Here is a 25931-nt window from a genome sequence, read left to right on the forward strand (position 1 = left end):
TCTCACTAATACCTTAACTACTTGGTATTCACGAGGTCCACTATTCGTCAAGAAACCAGAAATATTTAACCTCACACTTTTGGCAGGTTTTAAATTTAAATGCTCTACTAACTGTTGTGTAATGAAGGTTTTCTGTGTTCCTTGATCAAAAAGACCTCTAGTGTTAACTCTAGATCTCCGGTTTATTAGTCTAAGTTGAGCTGTAGGCAGAGTGGTATTATTGCCTGACTCAGTAGCAAGTACATTTATTTCTTGATGTACTTTGCAATATTGCACTGTGGTAGAATTCGTGGAATTCTCCCCAGTGGTCATGGTTGGTGTAGAAGATTTTCTACATAAGGCGTAGTGATGTACACCTTGGTTGCATCTATTGCAGGAACGTAGCTGCACTACACATTTTTTGGGATCATGAGAGCCCATGCACTTGGTGCACTTGTGTATTTCTTGCAACCTTTTAATCCTAGTATTATAAGTAGGATAAACAGAGCATTGGTAAGTGGCATGTCCTTGATTGCAGAACAGACACCTTTTCTGGTTAGTTGACTTGGTCTCTTTGGTGGACAAGTCATTGGTTATCTCAGAAGGAGACACCGAATAAGTACCTACATTTCCACTTCTTTTCCCAGTGGATGGAGTAGTCTTGGTTTTATATTTACTAGACTTATTCAAAGTCGGTTTGGGTTTGACTGAAGTGTCAATTTGAGCTGAGTTACGATGGGAGTTAGTAGAGGAGTTTGAAACTTTCTCCCCATCTTGGTTGGCTCTTTGTCTTTCGACTAAGGTATGCAGACCTTCTGTGATTTCTTTCAAAGTCAAAAAGGTTTTATTGTACATAGTACACAACTTATCTAAAGTTTCTCTTGGCAATTTTCGCCTAACAACTACTTTGGTCATCCATTCAGCTGACTGAATTTGGACTTTAAGGCTTAAGGCCTTGAGTAAAGACTCTAACTCTAGTCTGAAATTTTGGAGAGAATCTGTGGAATTATTAGCAGAGGGTAAATCTAGCAATTTTTGAACTAAGACAGTAATATTTCTCTCCGTGTTATCGTAGATGGTTTTGAGCAATTGAACAGCTAATGTGTAACCATCACTGGTCAGTGTTATATTAGAGATTACTTTCAAGGCTTCATTTCGTAACAAGCCTTGTAAATAAGTGAATTTGGTGGTTTGAGGAACGTTAGCTTTAGAGTCTACTGCATATACGAATTTACTCCAGAAATCGTCCCAACTTTCTGTATCTAATCCTGAAAATGTAGGTAAGTCTAAAGTAGGTAAACGAACCTCTGGTAGTTGGTTACTGAATTGAGACCCTGTGTTACTGGTATTGGATTTAGATTGTTTTGTTAATTTAGATAGCATGTAAAGTATATCTTGAGTCTCATCTTCATACTGGGAGATATCGTCTACAATTTGACTTACTTCATCAGGATCAGTTTCTGTGGTATTCAGTAGAGTAATATAAGACTGACTGGTAGATCTAACTTGATCAAATTTCAGTTCAGCTACTCTTACTGATGTCTCTAAGTGATAAGAGTCAATTGGAGTATCTTTAGATAAGCCCTCAGCCTTGTTAATTAATCTGGTCAAATGACCTTTAAGGCCAATATAGGTTCTCCTTAATTGCTCAGGAGTAGCCATGTTGGGCTTGGGTCCAAACTTCATGGGATTAGTATATGTATTACTAATAAAGCTTGGGTACTTGTTCATTAGTGGACAAGAAACATTAAATGTAGCCTAATTTAATGTTGCTAATTTATACTCTACCTCACTTGAGGTTAAATGTACCTACCTAACAACAAGTAGCTAGATATTTTGTGCATTGTCTGAACTTCACCATTAGTTCTCGTCCGGTTAGCTCTTCTATATCACCATTAGAGGTAATGGGGATCATTCAGCAATACACAAAATAGATACATACAAATAATGAGTACAAGATGAAATAATATGGAGACACTCCAATCAGAGTTATCTCAAATTTTAATCCCACCCTGTTTATGGTCAGCACAAATAGTATAATACATACACTACTGACTAGCTTAAATCTAGTCGTGATAATTCCTAACTAAGAACTATAAATTTATTTAGTCTGGGCTTGTACCAAATTCAGCACAATCTCAGCCTAAATTCTACCTAATAAGATTGGTAAAGATTATTGTGGTGCATTAAGGTGAATATAATTGTGCTGTATTTTTGTTTTTTTTGTTTTTATAAGGGTGCACTTGCACACACAAGTGAAAACAATTATGTACAGTTAAGTTTGGCTTGCCAGCCACAGCCGTTTGTGATAGTTGATGGTGTTGATCAACTTGTCAACCACATGCAACCTAGACTCACCTGACAAGTGTACACCATCTCTGGTCAGGTTTTGTCTATAAGGTCTGGCTGTAAATTGGATATAAGTGGCATCCAATCTCACTCGTTTTTTCAGCCTCAAATTTATGTACTTAGCAGCTCTCTGGTAGTATTCTGGTGTTACTCCCCAACGATTATCTTGACTTGGTTGGCGAGGTTCCACTAACGTGAATACTACCGAATTACTGATGAGCTTGAAAGAAGAAATTATGGCTTTAAGGTGCTTGATCACCTCAGCTGGATGACGAGTAGGATGGATGTCATTACCACCTAAGTATATAATGGTTAGATAGTGTGGCCACTCTAACGCAGGTGTTAGTGTGGAATTGTTATAAAAGTTATGAGCTGTTGCTCCTGGTGACCAAAAGATTCTTACTTCTGTACGAGGTATAGGTCTAAGTGTTGTGGGTAATTGACTGTGTCCCACTAGTGCTACCTTATACATGAGGTGAAAGTAGCAATGTATTGGTGTGACTTAGACTAACTTATGTGTTACGCTGTTGGCAGACACAATTAATTAAATGGTTAGTCTTGATTACATCACATAAGGATTAGTTATTAATAATTAGTATTTATAACTATAATTTATGTTTATCCGGTTCGATAAGGACCGTAATGTGGGACAGTTGGGGCTTGACTCTAAATATTTAAATATTAATGTAATGAAATTCTATTACGAAGGACCACCCGCTTTTATAGTAAAGAGGGAAACTAATAAAAATATGATCATTGGAAAATTCCTAGATGAACCAGTAACTATGGATAAAATACTAGGGAATATGATCACTTATATAATTAATGGGCTGTATAATTAACTGAATCAAAGCCTCAAACACCTACATTGGGGGGTATTACTGGAACTTCATATATGTCCAGGAACTAGTGTGGTTCGTGCACCAGTTCATTATGCAATAATCTAATCCTAGGACCAATTATAGAATCAATAGAAACAATCACCAATAAGAACATAGATTATGAACATGAGAAATTAATAATTATAAAAAACACATGTTAATCCAGAAAACAGTGTTCCGCATGAATAATACTACAGATAATGTAATTTAAGGAATACGGAAAGGGTCTTAGCTTGAAGACGTGCCTGTCTTTCTCGTCCCCTTTTCCTTGTCCCCTCTGCCTCGTCCCAACTGCCTCGGCCCCACTGTCTCTGCCCCTCTGCTTTGGCCTCTTTGCCTCTCTGTTTTGGCCCCTCTATCGCTGCTCCTCTGCCTTTGCCTCTCTGCCTCTGCCCCTCTTCCTCTGCCCCTCTGTCTCGGCCCTTCTTCCTCTACCTCTACCACTCTGCCTCTGCCACTCTGCCTCTCTTCCTCTGCCCCTCTGCCTCTGTTGGAAATTTCCAACACCCAAATACTAACCCCTAGTTCGATAGGAGGTATTTTTTGTACTAAGAATTATAATTTACTAATACTACTAACCAGTAGTGTAGCTATATTAAATTCTAATAAACTGACTTGTAATAACACCAGATTTGTCCTAGAATTCATGGCGGCGATTGACTCAGCTACCCAGCTCGGGAGAATAAATTCCACATATTTATAAATCGAATTAAAACATGTTTAATCATGTAGAATTTATTAAGGGATTTAGATTGGCAATTGATTCATTTCTGTTTAGTAAAATATATAGCCGTTTATTGGAAATAGTTTCATACAGTTGCGTTCATCTGATCCAGTAAACAAAGTAAACAAACTCAAATTCTATTACGAATATATATTTTCCATCTAACGTCAGTTAGGTTAAATGATTTGCACAGCGAGAAACAATATGCTGTTACCTAAAGTACGTTAATGTGACGCAAAATAACGTCAGTAATGTTTCTATCCATTCGGAAATTAGATTATTGCGAATTATTACACAAGTTTCCAACATCCGGCGCTAGATGGCGCGCGGCACTAGCAAGGAGACTTGTCAGAAAGAGACGCCATTACAGTTTGGTGCCCTGAAGCTGATCCTTATTATCGATGAAATTGAGGAGCATCCCTGCATTATATGGCTTGAGATCGATTCGGCAGCTTCAACATATTACGGACACAGCATCCGGCAAGGCTGAGTACCATTGATTTTCTATTTTGGCCATTATTCTATATCTACGTTGGTGCCTTGTCGTTACGTTGCATGTAAGCCTAATAACTCCCGTGAGTGTAATTCTTATGCCTAATCCACTCTTATTTCATGAATAAATGCATAAATATATACACTCAAGTAGAAATTACATGTTATTAATATTTCAGCATGGAGCTAGCTACAAAGGAACCGTAAGTCAGCCTGTAGAATCACGTGTCGCCAGACGCGTACAGGATTCTATGTGATTCTATATTATACGTAGACTAACATTATAGAATTTACCCCCCCCCCCCAAGAGATATGTAAAGGCAATTACTCTATTTTAAAAATAAGTTTTACAGTCCACTTCTCTAAATTAAATTTGAATTAATTAATATGTTTATTATTAAAGACCCATAGATCACTGGTCACCGAGCCCATAACATTTTTTATGGTCCTAATGAATTTCTTAATGATATTATATGTTGGAGTGAATTCCCCCACAGCCTCTGACCGTCTGCCTCTGCCCCTCTGTCTCTACCTCTGCCCAGATGCCTCTGCCCCCCCCCCCCTCTCTCTCTCTCTCTCTCTCTCTCTCTCTCTCTCTCTCTCTCTCTCTCTCTCTCTCTCTCTCTCTCTCTCTCTCTCTCTCTCTCTCTCTCTCTCTCTCTCTCTCTCTCTCTCTCTCTCTCTCTCTCTCCCTCTCTCCCTCTCTCTCTCTCTCTCTCTCTCTCTCTCTCTCTCTCTCTCTCTCTCTCTCTCTCTCTCTCTCTCTCTCTCTCTCTCTCTCTCTCTCTCTCTCTCTCTCTCTCTCTCTCTCTCTCTCTCTCTCTCTCTCTCTCTCTCTCTCTCTCTCTCTCTCTCTCTCTCTCTCTCCTCTCTCTCTCTCTCTCTCTCTCTCTCTCTCTCTCTCTCTCTCTCTCTCTCTCTCTCTCTCTCTCTCTCTCTCTCTCTCTCTCTCTCTCTCTCTCTCTCTCTCCCTCTCTCTCTCTCTCTCTCTCTCTCTCTCTCTCTCTCTCTCTCTCTCTCTCTCTCTCTCTCTCTCTCTCTCTCTCTCTCTCTCTCTCTCTCTCTCTCTCTCTCTCTCTCTCTCTCTCTCTCTCCCCTCTCTCTCTCTCGCTCTCTCTCTCTCTCTCTCTCTCTCTCTCTCTCTCTCTCTCTCTCTCTCTCTCTCTCTCTCTCTCTCTCTCTCTCTATCTCTATCTCTATCTCTCTCTCTCTCTCTCTCTCTCCCCCCCCCCTCCCTCTCTCTCTCTCTCTCTCTCTCTCTCTCTCTCTCTCTCTCTCTCTCTCTCTCTCTCTCTCTCTCTATCTCTCTCTCTCTCTCTCTCTATCTCTCTCTCTCTCTCTCTCTCTCTCTCTTTCTCTCGTCTTTTCAAATTCTCAAAAGACGTATATTAAACGTAATTTAAAATGTGCCCTTAACAATGAAATGTCGTTTTTAGCACATAAAGAAGATGCGAAAATGATGGGACTCTCACATGTCTCCCCTTCGCACCCTCCCCCAAAGCCTCGCACTCCCCCCCCACCCCAGCCCTCTTTTTCCTCCTGACCCCCTGAAGTCTTTCATACTCCTCCACCCTCCCTATCCAGATCCTCCAGACCCCGCCCACCCCAGATCCCGCAGGTCCTGCTTTCTAGGCCCTCACACTCCGGACCCTCCCTGTTTCCCTGCTTAATGGGAGTCAACAGAATCTGAGGAAGGACAGAAGAGAGTCAGTTTCAGGGTGATGTACTCGAACATAGATGGGATTACAAGCAAGGCAAGTGAACTACTGGAAAGAGCACAAGAAGTGATCCACAGATGTAATCATACTCATAGAAACAAAACTCTCAGGAATCATGACGAATGCGGTGTTTCCCCAGGATTACACTGAAATAAGGAAAGAGAGGGAAGGAAGGGTAGGAGGCAGAGTGGCCCTACTAATGAGAAAGGAGTTTAGTTTCAAGGCGATGGTTTTCTAGGGATGCGAGGGATTCAGAGAGTATATAACAGGCACCATGACAATGGGAGGACCAAGAGTAGTAGCAGCAGTGATATATAATCTCCCACCTAATGACAGAAGACCCAAGTAAGAGTATGACAAGAACAACATGGCAATTAGCACTATAATTGAGAGGGCAGCCTCTGTTACCTGTAGAAATAGATCGTATCTGCTCATCATGAGGGACTTCAATCACGGAAAAATTGACTGGGAGAACAAGGAACCGCATGGAGGTGAGGATACATGGAGAGCAAAACTATTGGAGGTGGCGACAAGAAACCTTTTAAGCCAGCATGTCAGGGAACCCACAAGGGTGAGAGGAAACGATGAACCAGCGAGACTCGACCTAGTCTTCACTCTGAACGACTCCGACATAAGAAAAATCGGTTTCGAGGCCCTGGTAGAAATGAGCGACCAAAGTGTACTGACCTTGAGTATCTGCCTGAAGAAGGGTTATTGAACTCGAGAAGGGAAACTGGAACTGAAAACAAAAGGCTAGCATTCCGAAAGAAAAACTATGAGGAGATCAGAAAAATCATAACAGATATAGCATGGGAAACAGAGCTTAGGGGAAAGACGGCCCAAGACATGATGGATTACGGTACGCAGGAGTGTAAGGGGGCAGCCGACAAGTTTGTCCCAGTCCAAAAGGAAAACAACGAAATGTACATGAGTAACTTATGGTCTAATCAGAGATGTAGGCTAGCTAAGCAGCAAAGTAAATGGGCGTGGAGTAACTATAAGAATAACAGGGTACTTGAGAGCAGAGAAAGATACCAGAGTGCCAGGAATGAATATGTCACATTGAGAAGAGAGGCAAAAGGTCAATACAAAAATGACATTGCAAGCAAGACAAAGACTCAACCTAAATTGTTGCGCAGCCATATCGGGAGAAAAAGCAACAGTAAAGGATCAGGTAATAAAATTGAGGATAGGGGCAGACAGATTCACTACCACGGTAAGCAAGTGTGCGAGGAACTGAATAATAAATTCCAGGAGATCTTCACAGTAGAGCAAGGAGAAGTTCCAGAGATAAGAGAAGGAATAGTTAACCAGGAACCCCTCGAAGAGTTTGAGATTACCAGTGGGGATGTAAGGAATCTTTTACTAGATTTGGATGCGACAAGCTATAGGCCCAGATGGAATCTTCCCTTGGATACTAAAGGAAGGAGCAGAAGCACAGTGCCTGCCACTCTCCACAGTGTATAACAAATCCTTGGTAACAGGGGAACAACCAAAAATTTGGAAGATGGCTAATGTAGTCCGTATATACAAGAAGGGGGACAGACATGAGGCACTAAACTACAGGCCTGTGTCCCTAACTTGCATACCATGCAAGATGATGAAGAAGATTGTGCGAAAAAAGTTAGTGAAACATCTGGAGCGAAAGAACTTTGTAACACAGCATGAACATGGGTTCAGGGATGTCAAGTCCTGCCTCACAGGATTAATTTAAATCTACGATCAGGCAACCAAAATCTGGCAAGAAAGAGAAGGGTGGGCAGACTGCATATTTTTGGATTGCCAGAAAGCCTTTGACACAGTACCACAAAAGAGGCAAGGGAAAAAGCTGGAGAGGCAGGCAGGAGTGTAAAGGAAGGTACTCCATTGGATAAGGGAGTACCTAAGCAACATAAGACACTGTGAAGGGGTGAGGTCTCAGATTGGCGAGGCGTCACAAGTGGAATCCCTCAAAGTTCAGTCCTTGGACTTATACTGCTTCTGATATATGTAAATGATCTTTCAGATGGTATAGAATCGTTCCTTTCATTGTTTGCTGATGATGCAAAAATTATGAGGATGATTAAAACAGAGGATCATAGTAGGAGGCAACAAGATTACCTAGAGAGACTGAATGAATGGTCCAACAAATTGCTACTGAAGTTCAACCTGAATAAATGTAAGGTAATTAAACTAGGCGGTGGAAACAGGAGGCCAGACACAGGGTATTGAATAGGAGATGATGTACTTCTTGAAACGGACAGAGAGAAAGATCTAGGAGATGATATCTCACCAAACTTGTCCTCTGAAGCCCATATAAAAAGAATTACATCTGCGGCATATGCGAGGCTGGCTAACATCAGAACAGCCTTCGGGAACCTGAGTAGGGAATCGTTGAGAACCATGCATACCACATATGAAACACCAATCCTGGAGTATGCAACTGTGTAGGTACTCACAGGAGCCTTGGGGCTGAATGGACAGCGCTTGGGACTCGTAATCCCAGGGTGCAGGTTCGATCCCGGCCGTCGGTGAAAACAGAGGGGCAGAGTTTCTTTCACCCTGAAACCCCTGTTACCTAGCAGTAAATAGTTACCTGGGAGTTAGACAGCTGTTACGGGCTGCTTCCTGGGTGTGTGTGTGTGTGTGTGTTGTAGAAGAGAAAAAATTAGTAGTTAGTTACAGTTGATTGACTGACAGTTGAGAGGCGGGCCGGAAAAGCAGAGCTCAACCCCCGCAAGTACAACTAAGTGAATGCAACTAGGTGAATACACACACACAGATCAAACACACATACACAGACCAAACACACACACACACAGACCAAACTCACACACACAGACCAAACACACACACACAGACCAAACACACACACAGACCAAACACACACACACAGACCAAACACACACACAGACCAAACATGCACACAGACCAAACACACACACAGACCAAACACACACACAGACCAAACACACACACAGACCAAACACACACACACAGACCAAACATACATACAGACCAAACACACACACAGACCAAACACACACACACACAGACCAAACACACACACAGACCAAACACACACACAGACCAAGCACACACACAGACCAAACATACATACCGACCAAACACACACACAGACCAAACACACACACAGACCAAACATACATACAGACCAAACATACATACAGACCAAACACACACACAGACCAAACACACACACACAGACCAAACACACACACACAGACCAAACACACACACAGACCAAACATACATACAGACCAAACACACACACAGACCAAACATACATACAGACCAAACACACACACAGGCCAAAACACACACACAGTCCAAACACACACACACAGACCAAACACACACACACAGACCAAACACACACACAGACCAAACACACACACAGACCAAACACACACATACAGACCAAACACGCACACAGACCAAACACACACACAGACCAAACATACATACAGACCAAACACACACACAGACCAAACACACACACAGACCAAACACACACACACAGACCAAACACACACACACAGACCAAACACACACACAGACCAAAGACACACAGACCAAACACACACATACAGACCAAACACGCACACAGACCAAACACACACACAGACCAAACATACATACAGACCAAACACACACACACAGACCAAACACACACACACAGACCAAAACACACAAAACCAAAACGCACAGACCAAAACACACAGACCAAAACACGCTGTTGCTAAGACCGGTGTAGGGAGGGTGGACATGTGCAGTTCGCTCATCTAAATGTCTTCATAATTTGGGACATCAGAGGGATACAAAGGAAATTCGTTGCGTAGTGATATTATGAAGTGAAACGCACTGTTTAGAAAATAGCAGTTTCATAGATTGTGTCCGATAGTACAAATTAGTCAAGATCACTGTATGACATCAGTTCCACGACAGACTCGTTGCCGCCATCGCTTGGTCAGAGAGTACGTAACTAGATGTGATAGTGAAGAGTAAAGCAAATAGTGAACAGAATAGTGAAGAAGATAGGCAAAACGTGTAGCGATAGAGCTGTACCGGGCTAAAGGGAACAAGAGGCCGATTACTGGTGATATGTAGCAGGAATTTGGAGTGATCTATGCCTGGCAGCGGCGTGGACATCAACGGGCCCACAGGGACGTAAACAAGACATAAACAATGCTTCTTGTTTCAATGCTTCTTGTCAATGCTTCGCTGCTGTCGCCGCAGCAGCGGCGACAGCAGCGGCGACAACAGAGGCGGTGGCAGCGAAGTCGTCAGTCAACTCAGGGATGACAGCAGCGATAGTGACACAGAAACACCAACTGGAAAAGGAAGTCGATCTGCATCAACTTATTTTAAAATGATTCATGACCTTAAGGAACGCGCTCAAGCCAAGTACGAGAATGAAAAAGATAATATTCTGCGTGACAGTAATTATGCCCTACGACTTACAGAGAGCATTCACTCGCGGACCATCCCGAGTTGCTCAGTGATCAAGAATCTGATGATGTCACCAGATGTTCCTGACGACACCAAACGCCAGGTTGGTGTGGCTCTTTACGTCGTAGAGTCACTTATTGATACATTGTGTAAGTGGGACGAGGACAACAATGGGACCACCAGTCCCAGGAAGGAACAACACCAAGACGATGGCTGCTGTTGACACAAGGACCATTAGGTTTCTCAGTTGGAACATTCGTAGCATCAACAAAAGACTGAATGACCTAATTGCATATGTTACCAGTAACAACATAGATATAATTGCTTTACAGGAGCCCTACACGTCCAATATGATAAACAAAACCCCACCAAAAATCAGAGGGTATGCATCCTATAATAACAGTAACGCCACAGGCCTATTAACTTACGTCAGAAGTGATTTACCGCACATTCTTGTGAGCACGTCACACAATGTACACACACAGTACCATCACTTTCATGTACAAACTACAGCAGGCCACTTTTCATTCCTCAACGTATATGCCAGAAGCCAGAAACTCAATGTAACATTGTTCCCAGATCTAGACAATCATGGGACAATATACATGGGAGATTTTAATGCTAGACATATTACGCTGGGAGACAGCACTAACAACGATAATGGATGCAAATTTATCAAATATGTTTATGACAACAGATTAACCGTGTATACTACGGATACCCAAACTCATTTATTGGGAGGCAGACTTGATTATGTAATGGTTAATATTTTACCTTGTGCAAAATAGTATGGAATGTTCGTTGGTAAATCACTTGGTTAGTGATCACTATGCAGTTTCTGCTTCCTATGAGGTACAGTGTGATGTACCTAATAGACATCAGAGACGGAAAATGAATATTCCATATGGCTTGCATGACCACTTTATTAATTGTATATCAAAATGGTATCAAGATTACACAATAACGAATGTACAAGCCTTCTCCAGAGATCTCGTTGATACGATTACTACCTACTATGACACATGGGTGTGTTGGGGAACACGGCGTAAGCCTAGCAGAAGTGGGAAACACCTACCACCACCCAAGTGGGTCCTTGACCCCGTATTTGTTAAAGAACATGAACGAGTAAAGCAACTTCGAGATGCGTACAAACGAACCAAAGCACAAGGTGACTTGCATGCATTTCTAGTTGCAAATAGAGAGGTGAGAGACATGAGCAACGTTATACGTAATAAACACTGGGAAGAGTTCCTACAAAGTATAAATGAGCAAACAACACTTGTTGAAGTTTGGGAAAAGATACGAAAAATCTCTAGAAGCAGCCCAACCAAACCACTGCACCATAGCCAACTAGAACAAGCAAACATTCTCCTTGATCAATGGGCACTAACATCGAGCTACGACTCACTCCCAATTAACATACAGCACAAACTTGATGACACACGCCCCAACACACAACGAACCATCAGTCTTGCCTGTACAGGTATCGACGTGTCGGACCTTAATGATGTAACTGAATGGGAATTAAATCATGCACTAAAGATGGGAAAATCAACTGCTCCTGGAGAGGATGGTATTACTTACAGTCTACTGAGATTAGTCTCACACGTACCAGGTAATCCACTATTAGTGTTGTACAGAATGAGTTTACGTGAAGGAGTATTACCTGATGCTTGGACAAAGAGTGTCATTGTTCCTATCCCCAAACCACACTCAGATAATTATAGACCCATATCTTTAACATCGTGTGTTTGTAAAGTGCTTGAACGTATTGTTCTAAACCGACTCATGTATCGTATACAGGGGCACCTGTCACCCCAACTGTTTGGATTTATGCCTGGGCTCAGTACACAACACTGTTTAGCTGAGTACTTCGCACATATTGAAGCTTCCCCTCAAACAGGTTTCATCGACCTAGCAGCAGCTTTTGATACAGCAAACAGAGAAATCATACTGGAACACCTTGCCGAGCTGGGAATACAAGGAAAATTACTGAAATGGATAAAGGGCTATTTGTCTAATCGAACAGCATATGTTTTGTTTAATGGTGTTAAAAGCACAGAGAGCAAACACTTTGAATTGGGAACTCCACAAGGAGGGGTCCTCAGCCCCTTGTTGTTCAACGTACTGATGCATAAACTTATTAAAGATCTTCCAACTGATAATGAAGACACTGTCATTTGTTATGCTGATGATATATGTTTACAGGCTGCCACCGAGCCTAGAATGCAAGTTCTGCTCGACGCTTTTGCTACTAGAGCTGAGGAATGTGGCCTCCTTATCTCTGTACAGAAAACTCGTGCCCTCATTCCATGTGGTATTCCACCACCCAATTATCATATAGATGGGCGAGCACTTGAGAACTGCGAGTCTTACAGATACCTCGGATGTGCATGTAACATACTTGAACAATCTTCTCTCGTACATACAGCAATGAAGCGCGTCAATGACTGGGCAAGTACAACTCAAACCGAACTTGCAGGCATATACCTTGCCACTGAATTTTTAAAAGACAAAGGCAGTGGACTTATATACTGTGACTCGCAGAGTGCACTCCTGGCATTGAACGCACATAGTAGTGACACCCAGAAAATAGTCAGTGATATTCGAATGAATGTTTTAGCTGCCAAAGAAAACAGATTTGAGATTAAATTCCTATGGATACCATCACATGTTGGCATCTCAAGGCATGACACTGTTGATATGCTTGCTAAGTCAGCCTGTAGAAAACCAGTGGTAGAAATTGATATGGGTGTTTCATTAGCAGTGACAAAGAGAATACTTAAACAAATATCTAATGAAAATCTCACCGACCTAACAAATTCTCAAAGACCTGAAAGTTTTAGCATTAAATATTATGATAGATGTCGTGAGGAGACATTCACATATGGGACTAATAGAACAAGAACCCGGCAATGTGATGTTATAGTGGCCAGAATACGCCTGGGATATAGACGTATCTGGCAGCTTTCTCAAAACCCAAATGTCGAGTACACAATGTGTCAACTTTGTGAAAGAGAAAACATGCACTCTCTTGAACATTATATTGTAGAGTGTCCAATACTGACTGACTTTCGCCCTCCTGGGCTAAGGTATGCTGAACTCTGTAGTTACTATATGAGTACTGGAACACTTGATGATATACTGGACTTGTATCCAAAATTGACCATGTAATGTATCAATCATACAATGTATGTATGTGATGTAACTATATAACCTGAGCTTGTAAAAGCACCTTCATCACCTTCAGTGATTAAGTGCTTAATTGCACACTAGTTTCTTTATCAGCTACCTCACCCTGTCAGGGTAAATGAGACAAATGTATGTGAATGCATGTGTGTGTGTATATATGTATGTGTATGTGTGTGTGTGTGTATGTATATGTATGGGTATAAAGCATATATGGAAGCTGATCAGAATTACATTTCATCTTTGTGAATGTACATTAATGACACTATGTAAAAGACACATCTAATACTTTATGTAGGGCATACGTAAATCTGTGTATCTATGTATTTACGTATGTAGGTTAGCTTAGCATTTTAAAAGCACCGAATCACCTTCTGTGGTTGAGTGTTCAATAAACCCTTGAACTGTATGTTTAACACTTCTCTAACCCTGTCCATGGAGGACAGAAGAAAATGTATATATGCTGGTTAGCATTGTAAATGTGTGGCCACGTCTGTGGTAGAAAAAAAAAATGCTTCTTAACACCTAGTTGTACTTTAGGACGTTGACTTGGTGGTAAGTGCCTCTTAATTAGTCAGTTAATCGTACCGTGTACAGTGTTCTTGCAATATATTATTTATGGTGGATATAAGTGAAAATATGGAAACGAACCTCAAAAGACAATACGCTCATTTGGGACTAATGTTTTGGTACCTTCATGTGACAACATTATGACCTCCACTGGGTAACACCCCCAACCTTCTCTCACCCTCACCCCCTCTTACAATAACACCTCCAACCCACAAAGCCTACCACCCATAGCTTGTATACCATGCAAGGTGATGGAGAAGATTATTATAAACAACCTAGTAACACATCTGGTGAGAAGGCATTCCGTGACAACCCATAAAAATGGGTTTAGGCAAGTTAAATCTCGCCTTACAGGCTTAATAAAATTCTACAATCAGGTGCCAAAGATTAAACAAGAAAGAGATGGATGCGCAGACTGCATTTACTTGGACTGTCGGAAAGCCATTGACACAGTACCCAATAAGAGGTTGATGCATAATCTGGAGAAACAGGCTGGAGAAACTGGTACCGTACTCCAGTGGATAAGGGAGTACCTAAGCAATAAGAAGCAGAGAGTTACAGTGAGGGGTGAGACCTCAAATTGGCGTGAAGTCACCAGTGGAGTCCCACAGGGCTCTGTACTCAGACCTATCCTGTTTCTGATATACGTAAATGATCTCCCTGGGGGTATAAAATCATTCCTCTCAATGTTTGCTGACGATACCAAAATTATGAGGAGGATTTAGACAGAGGAGGACAGTTTGAAGCTTTAAGATAACCTGGACAAGCTGAAGGAATTTTCGAACAAATGGTTGTTAGAATTTAACCCAAGCAAATGTAATGTAATGAAGATAGGTGTAAGGACCAGGACACCAGACACAAGGTATCATTTGGGAGATAAAATTCTTCAAGAGTCAGAGAGAAAGATTTGGGGATTGATATCACGCCAGACCTGTCTCCTGAAGCCCATATCAAGAGAATAACATCAGTGGCATATGCCAGGTTGGCTAACATAAGAACGGACTTTAGAATCTTGTGTGAGGAACCATACAGAACTTTGTATACCACATATGTCAGACCAATCTTGGAATTTGCGGCTCCAGTGTGGAGTTCATATCTACTCAAGCATAAGACTAAATTGGAAAAGTTTCAAAAGTATGTCACTACACTAGTACCCGAACTGAGGGGTATGAGCTACGAGGAGAGACTATGGGAATTAAACCTCAAGTCACTGGGAGGTAGAGGAGTTATGGGGGACATGATCTCTACATACAAGATTCTCAAATGAATTGATAGGATAGATAAAGATAGACTATTTAATGCATGGGGCACACACACACTATGGGACACAGGTGGAAATTGAGTGCCTTGTGGGAACCGACCTGTGAGATTTATATTTATTTAATTTATATGAATTTATATTTACGTTAATTTATATACTTCGATAGCAATTTGTATAATGATAAGTGGACTGTATTTCTGCAATAATCTCTTAATCTCACAAATCGATCCTCTACACATTAGGGGGGTTTATATTAATTGAATATATATGCAGCCAATCAAACTACAGTATTAACTACATACATTGAAAAGGTTCCTTATCTTATAGTACAGCAGGTTAGTCCACCAGGTATAACTAGGGTGTAGACACCAAATTATCCTCTTTGAGGTAGCTTCCATCACCCAGGTAACTGATGTACAAAGCCTTGCTTCCTCGTCTTGACCTGTCAAAAGGGCGCTAGCTGTGAAGCCAGGTTCTATATATGACAAGCTATATCAGAGAAAACACTATACATGGAACATGAAGACCTGGTTTAATTACCTTTAGTTTGAGGCTATATCGTGCTCTAACCGGCTAACCCTACCCAATGACATTAATGGCCACTAATGATAGATAATGGGTTTCGGAAAGAACACTTAACTTGATTTGATGACAGCGTGTTGAAAATGGTACACCTTTGGTTTCCATAACACTACGTCCAAGTAAATTTAACAGGAGCCGAATTTGCTCCCTGTGAGCCTCTGGTCTAGTATAAACCATGGCTGCCCTCCTCCTCACTCTGACGCCTGGCTTACATTGTCCACATGACAGAAAGTGATAGAAGGGTCACATTTACTCTACTTTAATATTGATAATTAAGTTAATTTATATAAGATGTTTTTATGATGGTAAAGTCCAATGACTAATGTATTTAAGAATAATTCCCACCATAATAGGTGGTGATTTATAATAGTATGTGGTGATGATATCCCGTTTTCTATAGACGGTAATTCCACTACAAGTTACGTTTTCTATGGGTAACTTGTTGGTAATACAGCTATTATCTGTATGATTATTAAATGGTGTCGGATTTTCCGACATAATTCCCCAGGGGCTGCTCACGGGTCGAAGTCCTCTTTAGAACAGACGAACACCGATACTCCTCCTTCGAATTATTAGATTAATTTGATGTTAGTAGTTAGTAATCACACATTTGTGCGTCTGTTCGTACAGGACGGATGTCCCGTACTAGAGTTGCAGGGGTTAGAAGTCTAATGCAATTTCATTTCCCTGTCAACTCTTGAAAGGCTAATATTCAAGCCTTATTACATATTATTTAACCCAGAAGACTGGATGTGATCAAGTACTACAGTCAAGTATGATTCAGGGACTGCAGTGAGATCAGTGACATTAGATATAACTTGAAGTTTCTTCAGGTAACTGGTCACTGATATATAAACACTGAGGCCCATGGAATACATCTTGATTAAATAATAAATGTATCAAATCAGTCATCAGATTTATTGGGGTTTAATTTAGTTAATTGATTCAGAAGATTGAATAGCTCATCATTAAAGTAAAGTATGGTTCTGAGACTGCAGTGGGTTCAGTGACATTGGTCGCAGTGACTTGTAGCTGTTTAAGCTACTGTTCACTGATTTGCCACTGAGGCCTCATGAACTCATCTTCAGCTTTAAATGATGATACTAACATCAACCTCTGTTGGTATAGTCAGCTGTAATCTCCTTAGTATAATGCTACTGGAGAAATATAATCAGCTGACAAATTTAGATTTCTATTGGTATTGTTTATCTGCAGGCATAGGTCTCCTCAGGCTTGATACTGGGCCTGAGAGTAATTTACCTCCTGCAGAGTTTAACATGGTTATACCCTGATATTTAGTAGGGCTACCGATGAATCGATGACAATAGTCTGTCCCTACAAGGAGACCGAAGTCGTTGAGGTGATCAGACTTAATATTATCTGCCAATTTTATTCCTCTATTTCTCAGGAATTTGGCTGTTGCTCTCAGACCTTGAACTTGTAGGTCTACTGGTATTTTGTCCACCACAATGGCTTGTACTCGACAGACGTACCTGCCTAAACGTACTGATGGTTGTACCACCTGGTAGACTTGAGGTCCTGCATCTGTTACAAACCCTGAGATGTTGAATGACGTCTGGGCTACAGGCCTTAATTGTAGTTCATCTGCCAACTTTTTAGTGACAAATGTTCTCTGGGATCCTTGGTCAAACAACCCACGGGTATGGACCTTGGCCCTCTTATTCAGGATGGTAATTTGGGCAGTAGGCAAAGTCGTATTACCTTTAGACTTTGCCGATTGGACACTCTTTGTTGGTTGCACGTTGCAGTACTGTACTGTGGTGGGAATGCTATCTTCCACCTTGGGGTTTGGAGACGTTGTTTTGGTGTCTCTGCACAATGCTGCATGGTGTTGACCTTTGTTACACCTATTACAGGTGTGTAATTGGGTATCACAGTCCTTGATGTTATGTTTCCTGAGGCACCTCGTGCAATGTTGCAAATCTTTGAGTCGCTCAACACGGGCGTCACTATCAGGAAAATTAGAGCAGTGGTACATTGAATGTTTCTCATTGCAGAACAAACATGTTCCATAGCTTCCAGTACCCTTTGGTGTCACGTTCTTGGGTGACACAGTAACTATAGGCTTGGAGGGTCCCACTGCATATACGCCCACACTGCTACTGTTCCACTTTGGTGTTGAATTATATTGTCTAGATTGATTTGGAGTACATTTGGTACTCTGTGGTTTACTATTATTGGTTTCTGAGGGTTTACTTGGTGGTTTTAATTTGTCATGTGTTCGTAATTGATGAACTACTGACTTTAAACCTTCAGATATTTCATTCATAGATAAGATGCTTTTATTGTAATGAGCACTCATTTGTCTCAATATGTCCCTAGGTATTTTCTCCTGGACAATTATTTTCAAGACCCACTCAGCCCCGTTTGTATATGCTGTCAGGCTGAGGGCATTGATCAATGATTCTACCTCCAGCTTGAAGACTTGGAGTGAATCAGCTGAAGCCTCCGGTGGGGGTAAATGCAACAGCTCATGAACTAAATGTGATGTTCTTACTTCTGGATCAGCATAATTATCCTTGAGGAGTTGTACTACCAGATCATAGCCATCACTAGTTAATCTCAGATGGGATACTACTGTTTTAGCCTCACCTGATAATTGGCCTTGCAAATAAGAGAATTTACTACTCTTTGGTAAAGATTGTTTTGAGTCTACAAGGTCAACGAATTTGTTCCAAAATTTGTCCCAATCTTCCTCATCTTTTCCTGAGAAAGTGGGTAAATTAATTGGAGGGAGTCGAGCTTCTGCTTGACTCGTATTAGATGCAACTGTTGTTGTTGTTGCTGTTGCCTTGTTCTGGGCAATTAATTTGACATAAGGCTGTAACGTGGCCTGAGTGTGATCTTCATAATTCGCATGATCAACCATAATGTCGTCTATTTCTGTTTCTGATAAATTAGTGTTGGCAAGTTCAGCCACATATGTTGCTATTTGACATTTGATTTGCTCAAATTTACCTGCAGCTGCTTGATAATAGCTTTCCAGGTCAGCATAATCAACTGGTGATTGTTGTGACAAATCTTCACATTTCTTGATCTGTCTTGTTAAGTGGCCTTTAAGACCTGCAAGGGTTCTTTTCATTCTCCCTGCATTATCCATACTGGCTAGTTGGTGAAGCCTGGTGGGGCTTGTACTTGGGCTGCTCATAATACTGAACAAACACTAATGGTAGCCTAGGGTAAATTCTGAACTCACTAGGCAATAATCCTACCTCTACTAGAGGTTAGCACTTAAAATTAATACACATTATATATATACAATCATACACACTAATGATTTGAGTGATAAACCAGTGTCACTGGAAGTACCTTTAGGTTAGCTCTTCTATATCACCCTAGGATGGTAGAGACACTAATTAATCACTCAAAGGTGTAATGATCATAAGTAAATTATTATATATACACAACTCAACTCGAGTTGATAAAAATTACACCCAAAATAGGGTCTGGACCATTCATTAATGGTGTTAGGTTGTCGAATATAGTACAACTGACTATGGTAATAATGGGACTAGGTTGAACAATAATAGTTCAACTAGTCATATCCTACCCTGTTGTGGGTTGGCAATTAGTAAATATTATACTGTGATCACTAGTGCAATATATATTAAATGATTCTCTATTTTGGAGAAATAATATACACAATTATTGATAATAGCCTTTTAATTAGCCTCTATGAAACTTCTAATATTATCTAGAAGTATTAAATATTATTAGTGACCTCGCGAAATAAACTCCACAAAATTCGTGGATAATCTCTCGCGAAATTTAACACCACGAAATCCGTGAACAATATCGCGAAGACACATCACTAATTTGGCTGGCTTCTATATTAGCGCTGTCATTTCACAGAATAACACGCCACCAAATCTGTGGGTGTACATGAAACCGCTGACGATGCTGATCTGAACTGAGCGGGGCTCGTGAACTCGCACGAGTCAACGCCGCCGTCATTGACTGCTGGCTTTGTTTAAATCACACTGCACTAGTTTATTTAATGAATCCACTGGTTAACTGGTTCATCCGGTACTAAGATGACCAAATGTGGGTTCAAAGGACCGAATATTCCGGTTCCGAAGGTCCAAATAATGTGGGAACCGACCTGTGAGATTTATATTTATTTAATTTATATGAATTTATATTTACGTTAATTTATATACTTCGATAGCAATTTGTATAATGATAAGTGGACTGTATTTCTGCAATAATCTCACAAATCGATCCTCTACACATTAGGGGGGGTTTATATTAATTAAATATATATGCAGCCAATCAAACTACAGTAATAGACTACATACATTGAAGAGGTTCCTTATCTTATAGTACAGCAGGTAGTCCACCAGGTATAACTAGGGTGTAGACACCAAATTATCCTCTTTGAGGTAGCTTCCATCACCCAGTAACTGATGCACAAAGCCTTCCTCGTCTTGACCTGTCAAAAGGGCGCTAGCTGTAAAGCCAGATTCTATATATGACAAGCTATATCAGAGAAAACACTATACATGGAACCTTAAAGACCTGGCTTAATTACCTTTAGTTTGAGGCTATATCGTGCTCTAACCGGCTAACCCTACCCAATGACATTAATGGCCACTAATGATAGATAATGGGTTTCGGAAAGAACACTTAACTTGATTTGATGACAGCGTGTTGAAAATGGTACACCTTTGGTTTCCATAACACTACGTCCAAGTAAATTTAACAGGAGCCGAATTTGCTCCCTGTGAGCCTCTGGTCTAGTATAAACCATGGCTGCCCTCCTCCTCACTCTGACGCCTGGCTTACATTGTCCACATGACAGAAAGTGATAGAAGGGTCATATTTACTCTACTTTTATATTGATAATTAAGTTAATTTATATAAGATGTTTTTATGATGGTAAAGTCCAAAGACTAATGTATTTAAGAATAATTCCCACCATAATAGGTGGTGATTTATAATAGTATGTGGTGATGATATCCCGTTTTCTATAGACGGTAATTCCACTACAAGTTACGTTTTCTATGGGTAACTTGTTGGTAATACAGCTATTATCTGTATGATTATTAAATGGTGTCGGATTTTCCGACATGCCTAAATGAGCCATATAATCATTAGAAAGAATTTTTTCAGCGTCTGAGTAGTTGACAAATGGAATGCATTAGGAAGTGATGTTGTGGAGGCAGACTCCATACACAATTTCAAGTTTAGATATGATAGAGCCGAATAAGCTCAGGAACTTGTATATCTGATGACTGACAGTTGAGAGACGGGACCAAAAAGCCAGAGATCAATCCCGCAGTCACAACTAGGTAAGTGCAACTAGGTAAGTACACACACACACACATATGAAGTACTTGTACTTAATTTTAATTAGAAAAGTTTTAAATCATCAGTTGTACTATTGCAACTGACTACGATTTGACAGCAAATTTGTCTAGGACAACAAATCATGCTGTCTACGATTTGAGTGACAGAAAGTAATGTATTTTATACGTTATTAAAACAACATTATATAAATAGTTTCAGTGCCACCTTTTTGCGACCAATTAAAAACGGTCAAAAATGTTTTTTGTTTGCTGAGTATATCCATTCATCTGCTTATCTCTCTGTCATATATATATATATACCTATTCATCTATCTGTAAATATATTTATCATTGTATCTATCTATCCATCTCTTTATCCACCTACCCATCTATCTATCTATCTATCTGTCTATTTATCCAGCTACCATCTCATCTTTCTATTCATTTATGTATTTATCAAGCCATTTATCTGCCCATCCATCTATCCATCATATTCAGCTGTTTATCCATACCCCTGTCTGTCTCTATCCATAAGTATATGCTTCACGCTATCAGTCCACATCTCTATGCATACATCTATATATATATCTGCTCTCTGTCTATCTCTTTTATGTCTTTCTGTCTCTCTTTTCTAGCTCTCTCTTTCTCTGTGTATCAGCCTCTATTTCTTCCCTCTGCCTCTGTCTCTGCCTGTTTCTGACTATGTGTCTCTGTCTTTGTATTTCTCGGTCACTGTCTGTCTGTCTCTCTCTTCCTTATCAACAATATTTTAGTGTAATGTGTGGGTTATCGCCTGCGAGAAGAGCTTATGTGACATACTAAAAAATGTATAGTTTCCTTACTCTCATAAAGGGTTGTGTCTTGCAAAACTTTTAAAGTTGTGGAAGAATCGTCTGTTTTATGTGAGTACGAACAAATTATTGATGGCAGGTAATTTGTTAATTTTACCGGAATCAGTGTAAAATGGTACATATTACTGTACGAAAAAACGATTGTTCTGAAAGTTTGTTTTGATACTATCTAGCTGAACAGAGGGCGTGCGTTGCCAAAAATGTGTGTGGGGGTCTGAATGTGATCCTGACATGCTCTTACCTATTGAATTCTGACAACCCAAATCATCCATTTTCATCCTGTACCCCAGACCATTTCCTCTGTCAATATGGATGACGCTAGCTCCATCTGTGTGGCCTCCAACGACGAACAGACAAACAGCCAGACACACACACAGATATATTCTCACACTTTAGAGTACGTAACATAATATATGTAATGTGTCTCGACTCAATAAGATTCTTATTTTGAGTTTATATTTCAGGTGAAAATGTCTATAAATATTGAACATTTATTGGTTCTTAGTCTTGGAAACTTTGACCGAATTTGTGTTATATATTATACTGGATGGGTATCCAGCGATGCCTAGGTCTGTCTGTTTGTCCAATTTGACCATATATCTATCCTTCCACCTATCTCTCTATTTATCTATCCGTCCATCCACCTATCTCTCTTATTATTTAGCCATTAATCTATATATATAATCAATGCATCCATCTATCTATCTCTCTATCTCGGTCTATCTATCCATCTATCTAACTATCTACTCATCATATATTTAAGAATCTATATATATTCATCTATCTTTCAATCTCTCTATCTCGGTCTATCTATCCATCTATCTAACTATCTACTCATCATATATTTAAGAATCTATATATATTCATCTATCTTTCAATCTACCTATATAGCAATGCATATATTCATCTATCTATCTTTCTCTCTGTTCACCTGTACGTCTATCCATCTGTCCAAACATCTACACCTCTGCCTATTTGTCTATACATCTATCTATCCGTCTTTCCCTTTATACATCCATCTATCCATCTATCGACGTGTAGAAGAATGTAAGAACTCTTGTATATATACATAAATAAATAAAATAACTAAATAAATAAAAATACGAAAATATCTATCCATCCATCTACTCATCCATCCATCTACTCATTCATCTATCTATTCATACATCTATCCATTCATCTGCCCTCTCTGTCCATTTATCTATTTACATCTGTCCATCTTTCCATCCATCTTTCTCTCCACCTGTGCAGCCATTTATCCATCCATCAATGCAGCCATCTGTCCATAAATCTATTCATCTAGCTTTCTATCCATCTATCTCACTATATCTACATCTTGCTTTCTTTTCATCTATCTATCCATGCACCTAATCAACTTTGTATCCATTAATTCAACCAAATATCTGTTCATTTAACTATCAATCTATATATTCGTCTGTATATCATTGTACCTAAACATCCAGCAATCAATGCATCCATACATCTATCAATCCACTTATCTGTCTATTCGTGTTTCCAGCCATCTATTCATCCATTAATCTGCTGTCAGTCTCTGTCTCTAGATATCTTTGTCTCTGTTTCTCTATATCTGTCTGTCTATCTGTTCATCAGAGAGAGAGAGCTCTGATGAGAAATATAATTGACTGTGTGTTGGGTGTCAACAGTGAGAGGATGTTACTACCCTGGGTCCAGATGGATCCTGGGTCCAGATGGATCCTGGGTCCAGATGACTGTGGCAGATGGACCGGGATCGAGTGGCATTTGTTGACATACAGATGATGTAGGGACTCTTCACTTATGTGTGCATTTTAGGTGTGATAGGCCTTGAATGTGTTGAATTATACGTTGGATTAGTGATATTTAAATTGTAGAGTTTTTAGATTAGTTTGGTTAAAGAATGAATGTTAATTGTGTGGTAAGTTTATACACAGGATTGCTCCCAAATTTAAAATGGCGGCCGAATACGTCCTTGCCAGATGTAAGAGCATTTTGATGCTCCTACATCTATAGGTTTCCACTGAACCCGAACCAATGGCTTCACTCAATCCCTCCTCCCCCCCCCCCATGCACTGTGGCTCAGTCTTCAGGGTACTCCTTTATCAATACACAGAGAGTGTGTGCCTGGGAACACCCAGCACATAGGTTCGAACCCTCACCACGGCTCCTACAGATTTTCTCATTGATACATCACGAGAGTGTGATTACTCTGTGCATTAAAGGAAGAGCGTCAGAGGTAGAACATTCCGAGATGACTGAGCCAGAGTGCATGTGGTGGATTGTCTGACACTCTGCATCGGCGTCAATGGAAGGCTCAGGAGTCCTAGAGGGTGCAGTAGTACCCAGGGTTGCAACTGTTTTGACCATGTCGTGGCCTAGTCGTCTGGAAGGTGTGCCTGGTAACTCACAGCACATTGGTTAGAACCTTCATAGCGGCTACTACGGCTGATCTATTTATTAATCCGCCTCTTCGTCTATCCATCCATCCCTTTATCTACTGTCTGTTTCATTCTCTTCCTCTATCTTTATCTCTGCCTCTCTCTGTCTATCTGTCTCTAGCTGTGTTTCTGTTTCTAAGTTTCTGTGTGCGTCTCTCTCTATGTTTTTCTGTCCCTCTGTCTTACAATAGTGTTATGTGTGGGTAGTCGGCAGTGGGAGCAGCTCAGTGGTGTGAAGAACTAAACAAACAATAGTTACACTTACTCTGGTATACAGCAGTTTGCTTGAGAAACGTTTGACGCTGTGGGAGAATTGTCTGTTTGATGTGAGTACAGACAAATTATTCACAGCTGGAATTTTATGTCAATTTTAACAAATTAATGAATAATGTGGCAGATTACTATAAAACTATTTTTTATATGAAAAATTTGGCCCCCAACTTTGAACAGACAGACATTCTCTCATATGGTATAATTATAAAATATAAATATTGCATTTTGACACATACAAATTGTGGTGTGTTGTATGACATCAGTGTTTTTAATGTTGGGATGCATAAATGTCATCCTTACCATTTTCATCTGCAGCGTTAATGTTTGCTCCAGCGTCGAGGAGGACCTTCACAGTGTTGTTGTGACCAAATACGGCTGCTAGGTGAAGGGGTGTCCTGCCTGTCAACAGATACCACAATTGTTATTATGCATAAACCGTCACGATTCCTGTACTTTATGTAAATATTGAAATAATCTGTTCTAGATTAACATTTTTTATATACTAGTAAAGTGTACAGACTCTAAATAGTATGCAAAATTATTTGCCACCCTAAATTTAAGAGAGAAAGATCATGTTAAAATGTTTAAGAATAGATCACTATTAAAATATCCGACATCTGAACAGTTCTTATTTGATAATGTATTACTTGTGACGAGAGCGACAGTGGTGCTATTGCCAGGCCCGAAACACTGAGTGTATTAGTGGTTTGAACCATAGTATATACTTGCCCTACCTACAGATCCAACATTCTTCTCGTATACCATTTTGTATGTATGTGATTTTCCCTAATAAATAATATTATTATTATTATTATGTACATAAGAAGAGCATTACTGGGACTTTAATTATTAAATAATAATAAATA

Source organism: Procambarus clarkii, chromosome 61, assembly GCF_040958095.1.
Source record: "Procambarus clarkii isolate CNS0578487 chromosome 61, FALCON_Pclarkii_2.0, whole genome shotgun sequence".
NCBI classification, from domain to species: domain Eukaryota; kingdom Metazoa; phylum Arthropoda; class Malacostraca; order Decapoda; family Cambaridae; genus Procambarus; species Procambarus clarkii.